The sequence below is a fragment of the Lagopus leucura genome, unplaced genomic scaffold (genome assembly GCF_019238085.1).
Source record: "Lagopus leucura isolate 7727_CA_CO unplaced genomic scaffold, USGS_WTPT01 Super-Scaffold_1, whole genome shotgun sequence".
NCBI lineage: Eukaryota > Metazoa > Chordata > Aves > Galliformes > Phasianidae > Lagopus > Lagopus leucura.
In genome coordinates, this window is record NW_024962250.1 from 5,753,029 (window position 1) to 5,764,710 (window position 11,682).

The following is an 11,682-nucleotide window of genomic DNA, read 5'->3' on the forward strand; positions in this document are numbered from 1 at the left end:
CTCTCCTTCTCTCCTTCTCTCCTTCTCTCCTTCTCTCCTTCTCTCCTCCTCTCCTTCTCTCCTTCTTTCTTTCCTTCCTTCCTTCTTTCTTTCTTTCTTTCTTTCTTTTTTCCTGATGCTTCCTACAGGGTAAAAGAGGAGAAAGAGGTAGAAAAAAAAAAAGCTATTTAATTTCTTCTTTTTGTTCTTCCATACTAATCATGGGACATCTTTTCTTATCTTCCTCTCTAATGAGGAAACATTTCAAGCAAATATAATTTTGATTCTGGAGTCATGTTCTCAGATACCACCTTTGTGGTTGCCCATGTGAATTTTATTTTATTTCTTTGAATCTCTGTATTACAATACAGTTGGTAATTACACGATCATGGTATTCTTATTTAAGATTTGCATATCGTTTATTAGCTGAGATATTTACATAAGGGAAAACAGTAAAGTTTTATGAGGAACATTTTCTATAAGGTTTTATTTTTAATGCAACATTTAAAATAAAGCGAAGAAAGAAAAATAAACTCAACATAATTTTATTCTGTTTAAAATACCAGTGCTAAAGGAAGAGAACGTCTGAAGAAAATAACTGCAATACTTTAGGAAAAATACAGCTCAGTTGGAAGGTTTACTGCTTTCCAGAAGAAAAATAGTCTAGAGATGTGGGGAGCTGATCTTGTCAGAATATCATTTTGCATAACTTATTTGCTTCTTTGTCATATTAGAATTGGGTAGAATATTTTTCACAGAGTAATGGGAAAATGTAAGAAGAGGAAGATGCGGGGTTAGGGAGACCTGTTGGATTCATAGAAAAAATTGGAGAAATGGAGAAGAAATACTGAGAATAAAGATAAAAGAAATATCAGTGAGTGAGCATTTAAAGAAAAGCTGTGATTTAGGGTAGTTTATCACTGTGAAAATGTATGAGTAGTTAGTCATTATATAAAGTATCAGCAGCTTAAACTTATAGTGAATATGAATAGTAAATACTAGTAATTAAAAAATAACATGAATTTCTTGAAAAATATACAGATTCATATAAACTATAATGCTTCTATGCTATTTTTAAAAATAAGTGCTCAAAGAAATTTTTGGAGCAGCGTAGTCAATTTTTTTTCCTAATAATTAAAGCTTCGAAGTGTGGGATACTGAGACTGCAATTGTTCAGTCTGGAGAATTCTCAGAAGGTATGCGTGTGAGTGTTGGTATATAGCACTTGAATATTCAACTTCAAGGATTGATATTAGAGTTTATGAATATCAAATGCACGTAAAGCAGTGAATAAGTGATCATGATTCCAAATTTTTACTTACACATTTATATAAGATCCACTAGTTACAGTGAAAAATTCCTATGAAATGTCTAATGGAATCTAAGCAGAGAAAACAGAGACAGAGTCAGGCTTGGTAGGAGACAGTGGTTTTGCTAATTTACATTTGCCTCTGTTTTTGATGCAGATGCAGTGAAGGTTGCAGAATGTATGTATATATATAAATACATTTTTTTCTGTTTTGCAGCTCAAAATGTGAATAATAAATCATTTATGACAATGACCTGAAAATACATCACAACATTGTTTTATTCAGCCTTCAGTATCTGTTGTGAACTTTGAGGGAATTAATGGCACTAAAAAACGGATCTATGTAAATAAATTCTATGCAACAATGCTTGACAAGAGCTCTGTCCTTAGAGGGCATAGCAATTGAATAAGTGAGATTATATTAAAATAAACAACTATTAGGTAACTTCTCTGACACTGGTTTTATAAACTGCTGCTGATATTGCAATGACTTGTGTATTTTAAATTAAACCAGTTTAGGATAATTTCTTTTTCTACTGTTCAAACCCATTAAGTTAGTGTGATTATCACAGTAGGGAACTAGCAATATAGTAAGAATGCCTGGACTCACTTTCTCTAGAAGGAATAAATGGCGAATAGAAGAACTCCAAACAACTCTAATGCAATCCACAGATCTTGAAGAAAGAACATTTTAATAGGATCAATTTAATATTATACCTGGTGGCATAGTCACTAGGATATATCTTTACAGTATAATGCACAGTACAGACATAAGTAACAAATATGTATCTATCTATCTGTATATACACAGTATATAAAGTATAAGACTGTGTTTCTTTGCATTGTCCACATGAGGATATCAGAGACTTACAAATGTTAAATGAAAATATACTGGTGAAATTCTTCAGGATTTCACTCTGTACCTGACAATCTTGTATTTTATCCTCAAGATTTCAGTTTATTCCCTTTTATTTATTCTCATATAACAAACAATCCTAAACACTACCATATGTTACAATTTCTGATAAAGCATTTTATGGCTTTCCAGATGCCATTATAAATGAGTAGAGTAGATGTGCCTAATTTCTGTAGCAGCAGACAAGATGAGCAGTGTGTTGTTTATGGGAAACAGTGTAAGATTTCCACCCAAAGTGCACCATGAAAACTTTGCACCCTTTATTTAAATTCTGCTGTCATTCTCAAACCTCTATATGGTTCACAGGGCTGCATAACGAATATCTGTCCAATAGGACATTAATTGATAAGTTAGAGATCAGTTACATCTTCTGTCTACTGTTACCAGAGTGTTACTGAACGGAGCTATTCTGAGGTGCTTTCAGTGCTTTCTGTGGGAGAGGAGAAGATTTAGTTGCATGTATGCCTGATGTTACATTTTATATCAAATGAACAATTAACAGATATGAATAGGAGAGTTTTTAAAGATGAAGAATCTATCTAACAGTAAGACTGTGTAATTTTTTTCAGAGTTCTTTTTCTGTGGGGTTTTCAGGACGCGTTGTCAGATTGAAAACAAAAGATAACACTTGGCCATATTTTTTAAAGAAATCGCAGATAGGATGAATCTCCTGTGTCAAGGAGAGAAAGCTAAAATGATGAAAATGATGGAGCTGAGACAGACCTGCTAATATAAGATGTGCATGGAAAGGAACCTGTACCTGATAATGCAGTCTGAACTACATAAAGTAAAACAGTTGATGATGGAGATCCATCTACGCAACAAATTGTGTGAACTTTGTGAAGTCCTGAGAGTAAGCACTGTCTGGGTAATGTTGAGTTCTTTTTTAATCCCCCTCATTTCCACAGCAAATGGTGGTTGAACATTGGTTGAATATTTCTCAGTTGAATGTCTCACTGATGAGCAGGTGGCTAAGACTTGCTTGTTCATGTTGTCAACGAGTAGCATTAGATTAACAATATTTTGTAGGATACAGTACTTTGCTAACAGTAATAGGGAGTTAGATATTGGAAAGAGGTGATCTTTTGAAACTTCTACTTTCTACTGCTTAGTGGAGCAAAGCTAGAAAAGCAAGTGTTCTAAATCAGTCTTCAGATCATATATTAAGAGGGAAAAAAGAAGCAAAAATTCACTGTATGGATTTTTTCGATATAGTAAATCTCTAGCACAGGAAAAAGAAAAACTGTAGGAATAAGTTTCTTCAAAGATTTGATCATGAGGAACACAGAGAGGAAATACAGAAGTATCAGTTGTCATCATTTCTAGGCTACATTTGCCTAAGATCTTTAAGGGCTACTAGGATGGATAGATAATGTGCTGTTTCATTTAGCTGTGGTAAAGTTAAAATGACACAGTTCTACATGATAAACGTTCTGACTATCATGGTCTGGCCTGATGTGCTTCTGTTGAGGAAGCACTAATTTTGTTCATTTATGAGGAATGATAAAACACGTTTTAGAGAAAGGTAGCAAAGACTCAAGTGTAGATGTATAGTTCCTCTAAGTCTTCAGAGAAAACAGAATAGAATTCACAATACACCTATCTATTGATTTTAATCTGCAGTTAATTGATAGAACACTTTTGTCCTGCAGTACACCCATTAAAGAAAATACAATTGCAAACTAGGAAATGAAATAGATCTTCAGAATTCTTCTTTCTGGTGTTCCTTCTTGGAAGAAGTGCTAAATGCTCATTCCTTTCTTCAGGTGATTCTCATACTGTAAAAATTGATCTTCTTTTTCTCTACTACCAGGCAAGCTGCCCACACACTAGCAGAAGTAAAGTAAGTGTCCTCTCTGAAACACTGGAATTTGTTGAGGCTATTTATCTGGCGCTTTATTTGTGTGTGTCATAGACATTTGAATTGGCACAGCTTTTGTGATTTCACATTTCTCCTTTCTCCATATCAAATATAATTTATATTGGGAATGAAAAGACATAACAAGAATTAATTCTCAGGCTTTATTAATCTTTTAAGTGATGAGATTCAGGATTATATTTTTAACCGAGGCAACCATGGGTTCTCTAATTGAAAGCACTGCATGCTAATTAGAATCACACCAATAATTCTGCAGAGGGCAACAGTTCTAATAAGGAAAATCATGGAAGCGGAACATTTCTAAACAGTGCCATTAAGTTTCTTCTAGCAGGACTCAGATAATTATATAGAAAGAAGATGGAAATAAATGTTACATTTGGTTTAGGGTAGTCCTCAGCTGTGGTATAAATAGCTTATGCATCCCTGAGGACATAATGGGGAGCATCCTCTCCTCATCTCCCACTTTCTTAGAGACATTTTACCATTTTGAGAGACTGATACAATTGTTTAATAAAGAAGCAGTTGTGGAAATAAGAAAAAATAAAATTATCCTAAATATATTCATCAGAGTTTCAATTGAGAGAGCTAACTTCTTTTTCTATCCTATTTAGTTTCTTATTCATTTATTGCTTTGGAATTTGTAGGTGAATGAACATAGGCAAAATAACTTATAGGTGTTGGTTCATTTAAAGTTCTAAAAGGGATTGTGTGTGGTGTTTGCAGTCCTCTAAAGATCAAACAAACCTAATAACGTGAATTTGAGTGATGTCAAAATGCCGCTCTTGTATTGTTGAAGCTAGCTACTCTTTAAAACATATTCAAAGAAAAGATAATTAGCTTCTGTCTAGGGACTACTACACAAACATCGTTGAGTGAAAAATCACTTACACTTTCAGTGTATCTTGAAAGGCTTTATTAAAGCATAATACCAAATTCTCTCAGAGCACTGACACATGCCAGAGGGCAGATTAATGAGAACTGGATAGCCAAGACACCTGCCTCATTTCTGAGCTGAGAATTTGCTAGAGATTTAAGAAATTGCTGGATGAGTCACTAGTTTTTCATTGCCAGAGGTACAGAATCTTAGAATTTCTTTGACTTCCTGTGCAATATAAGGAGCAACAAGTGAAAAGCAGTCTTAGCTGCAGGGGCATTTGTACTGCTTCTGGCTGTGATGTCAACATAACTGTCTCATTTGTCACCTGATACGGTAATTACGTGTATCTCAAAGAGGAGGCAGTTGAGTGTTACAGATTCATCTTCATGGCTGTTTAGCTAGAGTCAGAAAGATTACTACGGAAAGCTACAAATAATTAAAAAATGACAAATATCACATGATTAAAACCGATGCATCACTGTTTCTTTTTCTGAGCTCTTAAATAGCATAGCCATACTTGTTTGAAAAGGTACGCTAGTAAAACTCTAGTAAAGCTCTGCTGTGATTGATTGTATCATAATATATCCAATTTCAAAAACAGATAAGACAGTTTTCAGCGATGCTTATTTTTCAACTTTTCAGATGTGTCTCAGCTAAAATGCTATGAAAACATTACATTTTCCCTCAGAGCAGCCCTGGTTCTTTCTTGCATTTGCTCAGCTGTTCTTAGCTCTGTTGTTGTGGAAGAATTCCTTTATTTCTTTCCTAATTAAAGAGTAGTGCAACTGCGAAGAAAGATTCATGTGAAGCTTATCTGATATTTCTGATATTATCTGATATATCAGTCTGATATTGAAAGCATTCAAACTCAAGTAGGTCACTGCTGTCCCACGGGCTGGAAAAGAGTGTGCCTAAGCTTTAGGTTTCTAACTTAAGGAGTATTTAGGTATACCCTCACCTAAAACATCTCAAAAAAGAACTGGCTTCCTCACCCCAGCTCCTCCAAAATGATTGTATCATTCATTGTATTTGGGGGCAGGGGGTTCATGACAGGTCTTCTATTCAGCTATGTGGCATGACCACTTTATTCTCAAGCCATGTCATAGGGACACTCTGAATGCACCACTAGTTGTATGCTTATTATGTTATCAACAAAGTATATTTTCCATCGTATGATCAGTGTTGAATATGCTGATATTTTTAGAGTAACTGTGGTATCACTTAGCCTTTGTAATGGGATGGATGGGGACACCTGAGTAGTAGTGCTTCCATCAAAGCCTATGTGACCTGTTTTCTTTAAAAATAACCCATACTATTGTAGAGTATAAGGTCTGCAGAAATTGTTTTTTTATATTTACTAGGATTTGAAGAAAGTGGCTTAAAGGAAGCAAGTTTTTTACTGCATCTAGTTCAGTTCTTGCCTACAGAGCTTGTCTCAGGTCAATGCATACACAAATTAAAATTCTCAAATGTGACAGATGGTATTTTTTTCTTTTTTTTTTTTTTTTGTGAGTGTTCTCAGTTGCTTGCTGTGTCCCTTCAGGAAGTAGATGTAAAAGGAGCTCTTGGAAATGACAACAGGGGAGTGGATTCATCTTTGGGGAGAAAGGAACCTTGTTTGGGGAGCAGGGCTGTAAGGTATGACAGCAGGAGAGTCTTGATGTGAGCATAGGAGGCTGCAGCCCAGAGGGACTGAGAGACTGCTCAGAGCAGACAGCAGATCTCTGAGATAACAGAAAGAACTTTTTTGTGATCAGAGGAGACTAGCAAAGTTCAGTGCAGTTCCGAAAGCCACAGAGTTATCCAAAGCTATGCCTACAAGCAATGATCTGTCTCCAAGGACACAATGGACAGAGAGCAGAGTTATTTATGAGACTGTTTTACTTTCTATCTGTTCGATGCAACTGATTTGAACTTATTTGCACTCTAAATCTGGGTTTCTTTTTTTTTTTTTTAATTTATATGAAACTTGTCCCTTCCATTCTGTGTCTGAGGTTATGTTGCTACAGATAAAGGTCTAAGCAGATCCAAGTCAAAGCTCTAACCAATATCAGCTTCCTTCAAATAAATAATTTCTGATTATTTACTATCTTTACAGGTCCTGTCTATTGAGGACACCCTCAGCTGATCTTTGGTGTGGCTCGCTGATGGTTTTGACATGACTGTAGAACTAACAATAACTTCTTGAAAGTGAAACCTTTGCTCTGCAGTTTCTGTTATATTAGTGTTTCCTTTGATACCAGCACTGCATCTTGTTTCAATAGCCTTTACAGAAAATGCATCATTTTTCTTTTCTGTCTTCTGTATTACTCTTAGCCACTCTTCTACTTATGTGTGTAACTCTTCAAAGCATTTGTTGACTTAGCTTGTTTGAAACATGCAATTCCTTTATTTATGGTGCAAGTAGGAAGAGATGTAAAGAACGCAGTTGGGTCTGAGTGATTGTGGGCAGCAGAATTCTTCCACTACTTCACAAAATTTGCCAAGATGTGTGGGTTGTGAGAGGAAATGGAGTCTAGTGGTTTGAGGGTAGATTTCTCAGCCATCTGTGGGACTATAGAAGTATTTATATTGTGACTTAGGACTGTGATGGTTTTTTTCTTGCTTTTCCCAGTTCTTTTTGCTCAGCTCTGGGTTTTCTCACACCCAATCTTAGCATTCACAGACTTGCATAATCACACACAAGTGAAAAAATCTGCATGCAATAAACTCATTGAAGTTCTTCCGATCATAACAGTATTTGGGGCTGTAGGAAATGTGGGATAGTTTCTTGTTATGCAGCAGTGCATCTTATCAGCTGGTGCCCTTGTCTTGTTCAACAAGTGATAGTTCTATTCTTTTGTTGGCAGCTGGTCTCAGAACTACAAGCGTTCAACACATTTGGTCCTTGGGGACTGGATTGGCATAAAGGCTGCCATCTCTAATTACTAACAAATCAGAAAGTGCAGTGGAAGAATTCTTCCTGTCTTGGCTTCTTTCAAGCCATGCGCTCTCCCTGAGCTGTAGCGATGTGTACCTATTGTTCACTGTTCTCTGCAAAGCTCCCTTCACAGGACCTTTCAAAAAAAGATTCTTCCTCACCTTTAAGTATATTTTTGCAGGGCTTTTATTTTCTAAAGAAAAAACACCACAAAGATAAAGAATTAAAAGTATAAAATGTCCAGAATAAGGAGAGAGAAAACAATAAGTAAATCATCATTGTTGCTTATCAATGCAGAGAGGTGGGATGAAATGAAGAGGCAGTTTTTCCCAGTCATTGTCAGTCTTAAGGTTGACAACCCTTAAGCTAAGGATATAAAAGGCACATCCAAACATTAGAGAATGGTTTCCAGTTTAAGAAGGAGATGGATGATGTTATGAGAACTTGACAACTGCTGTCTTCTTCCATCATGGCCAGAAAACTTGGTGCTTGTGAATGTTATGTGGATATGAAAGAATGAGTCTAAGATGGTGAATGAGTCAAATCTATGAGAGAATGAGAGAGTGAAATAAGTTTTGGTAAGATTTCTCTTTCCTTCCTCTGTGTTCTCTCATTGAGTTTATTCACACCAGTTGTGTAACACCAGTGCCAAAAGATCATTTCAGAAGCATTTCTGAATGCTTCATAAAACCATTTTTACACTGTGACAGTATCACTGATATTATGACATTTAAGCGAGGCAGGAGAAGAAGCTCATAATATTTGAATATTTGGTATGTATAAAGCAAAACTAAAGAATGAAGAAGGGGGAGGACAGCATTATTAGTCCTTTCCTTGGCATGTCAGTAGCTAGTTAAGGAGATCCTGTCACAATTCATTCAGCAGTAAAACTATATATTCTGTTGAGAGGTGACTGCTTCTGTTAACAGCAATTACAGTCAAAGAAGTTCATTTCTGAGAAGTGATGCTGCATTTCCAAAATTGCAGTGTTGCAGTTATTTGCATTGTTTGCAATGCAAATATATATCATTTAATTTTCATTGTTTGCAACGTTTCTCACCTTGAATGTAGTATTAGACTGTAGTGTAGAGTCCAGTTTACAGTTTGCTTTTTGGGTCAAATACTGGTAGAAAATAGATCATTTGTAGCCTTTGATCATTATTGCTACTGTGGCTCTCATTGTGCTTTATCTGTGTGCAAAAAAGAAGCATACCAATATTCACAAACTGAACTGAGACAGATGCGGGATCTTGGAGTGGAAAATGCAAACATCTAGATCACTGTCCTAGGCTGATGAATTTCCCCTTAGCACAGAGTGAAGAACACTGCTGTGGTGCTCAACGCTGGGTTTATGAAATGCTGTGTGCTCTTTGCTATGTCACAGACCCCTCTGTGCCAAGGGGAATTTTGCCTGCTATGAGACATAAATACTGAGGTTACCATCTGCTTGTTTCTGCTTCCGACTGAAGGAAGGGACTGTCATTTTTCATATTAAGTAGATCTGCAACCAATATTTATTTTTAAAATCTTTACTAAAAGAAGAGAAAATTATCCTGATAATTATTCTAGAGGCTTTGTGCCCATGAGAGATCCAGGAAAAGCTGTCAGGCTATGCAACCCTGAAATAAATAATATTTGTGCAATAGAGTTTTCTGCATTTGGAAAGACGACAGTGCAAACTCTTCCAGTGTATTACGGTACTGTGAATGCTCTGACGTTTTTCTGTAGGCCAGTGGTGCCTTCAAAACATTAGTCACAGGTGCTCATGTAGTATCTTCTAGTACGCAGGATGCTTAAAGCTGCTTCCTGATATGATATATTTGTGTTTTCTTCGTATGGTCATTTGCACTCTCTTTGCAGGGATTTAGAACACAAGCACATAAGTGTTTTTATTCTGTAGTGTTGCATCTTGGCTGTGCAGAAGCCCTTGCTATTGAAGGTGTAGAGCAGTGTTCACATGGGGTTTGTCTAAATCAAAGTAACTCTCATCAGCTCAGAGAGACGTGCAGTCTCCACTGAAGTATCAGTAGCCTTCAATTCAATACAAGACCAAATACTCTTTAGATCATGATAGGGAGCGCTTGTGAAGTGAAATGCTGGACAGTCCTGATACTTGTTCCAGGAAAGAGCTAGAGAAACTGTACCTCACAGCACAAAATGCAACCACTATTTCTGGCAGAGAACAGGAGAGCTTGATTTGCATTGCCAGTTGTAAAAATCCAAGATTCATCAGAATATCAAGGTTTCTGTGTGCTTCTTCAGTCCTTTGAATCTTTTGAGATTTCTCTGCTATTTATAATACGTATCTTAGTCATTAGATTGTGGAGGCTGTGTTCTAATGCCTTTTAATGCTGGAAAGTCAGTGGAAATATTACAATTAACATGACAACAGTTATTTTAAAACTAACCTTCTGTCAACAAAAAGCCCTCAGAGCTGCTATTTTGCTTGTTGGCTGTCATGCCTCTTGTCCCAGAGGAACCATCCCTGGCTGATTGTGCTGTGACACTGACAGCTTTTTGCTGCAGGGAATCTTCACTTATTTTCCCCAGGTAAAGAGAAAGCAATATTATGTCATTTAAGCTGTTTTGGAGAACAGGCACAGTAAGACAGGCAAACCTAAAAATGCAAATGCATGGAAGTGGAACTGTGTGGCTCTCAGTACTAACAAGTAGCTGTGAGATGCCTGGATTCTATTTCTGGCTCTGTCGTTTTCTCATACCATCATGAACTAGTAAATTAACCTTGTTCAGTGACTGCAGCACCATTTAGAAAATGGGGATGGTAATGCTTAGCACCACGAAGGGGCAGTGTAATTCTTTGCTAATTAATATTTATATAGTGACAGATTCTCCATTGCTCTGCACCTTTGCAGTAATTTACATCTGTGAAAAATGAAGACAAAGTGGCTGAAAAAAGCAGCTGTGCTATATGAACTCTGCTAGTGTGAAGGGCTATACCAGGATTACAGTAGTGGAGAGTCTGTCTTAATTTTCAAGATATTTTTGCCTGTGGGTATAGATCTATTAGTTCAATAGTGGAAGTATCTGTATTATTTTCAAGTGCCTCCTTCTTAGACCACAGCAGATGAAAAGGTTAGTATGCTGTTAATTAAGGTACAAACATAAAGGACGCAGTTACTTCACTAGTTACATATATTTGTGCATGTCATTACACTGTAAGGTAGCATATCTGCCAGTGAAAAAGGAATACACCATATTTGAACTGCTGTAGGGATGCAAAATGTCATACTGTAGCATAACTTTGCAGTAACTCCTTGATACCTGTCTTACATTTTGATAAGTTTAGTGGTTACATGTGCTTCTCTTGCAGCAATAATGAGTTTTAGGGATGATGAGGAACACAGGACTTCAGTGATTCAAGAGAAATATTGGTATTTGATCCTTTACCAAGTTACTTCTCCTTATAAAAGAAGCCTTTGGAGGTGAGGATACCAGTAATTTTTACCTGCTAGAAATATAAGTGTCCCTGACAAGTTAAAAGAAACAGTACTTGCTCATGACTCTCTGCTAGGCAGACTAGAAGACAGCAGGACAATCTGCCATCTCATTTAATTAATGAAAATGAATCAAGGACACAGGTAACAGAAGAGTCATCAGGTTATCACAGGGAGGTGTTTTTTTTGCCGTAGCAAGAAGACCTTGACACACCTCTTTTTGCGGGCTAACTGTAGTCAGAGCCTGTTTCCTGTGCTCAGACTGGCTTTTCTTACAACTAATGTAAAACTTCTTTTGAACTCTTACTGCATGACATATTCTAGGGTGTAAAGGAATGAATAAGGAG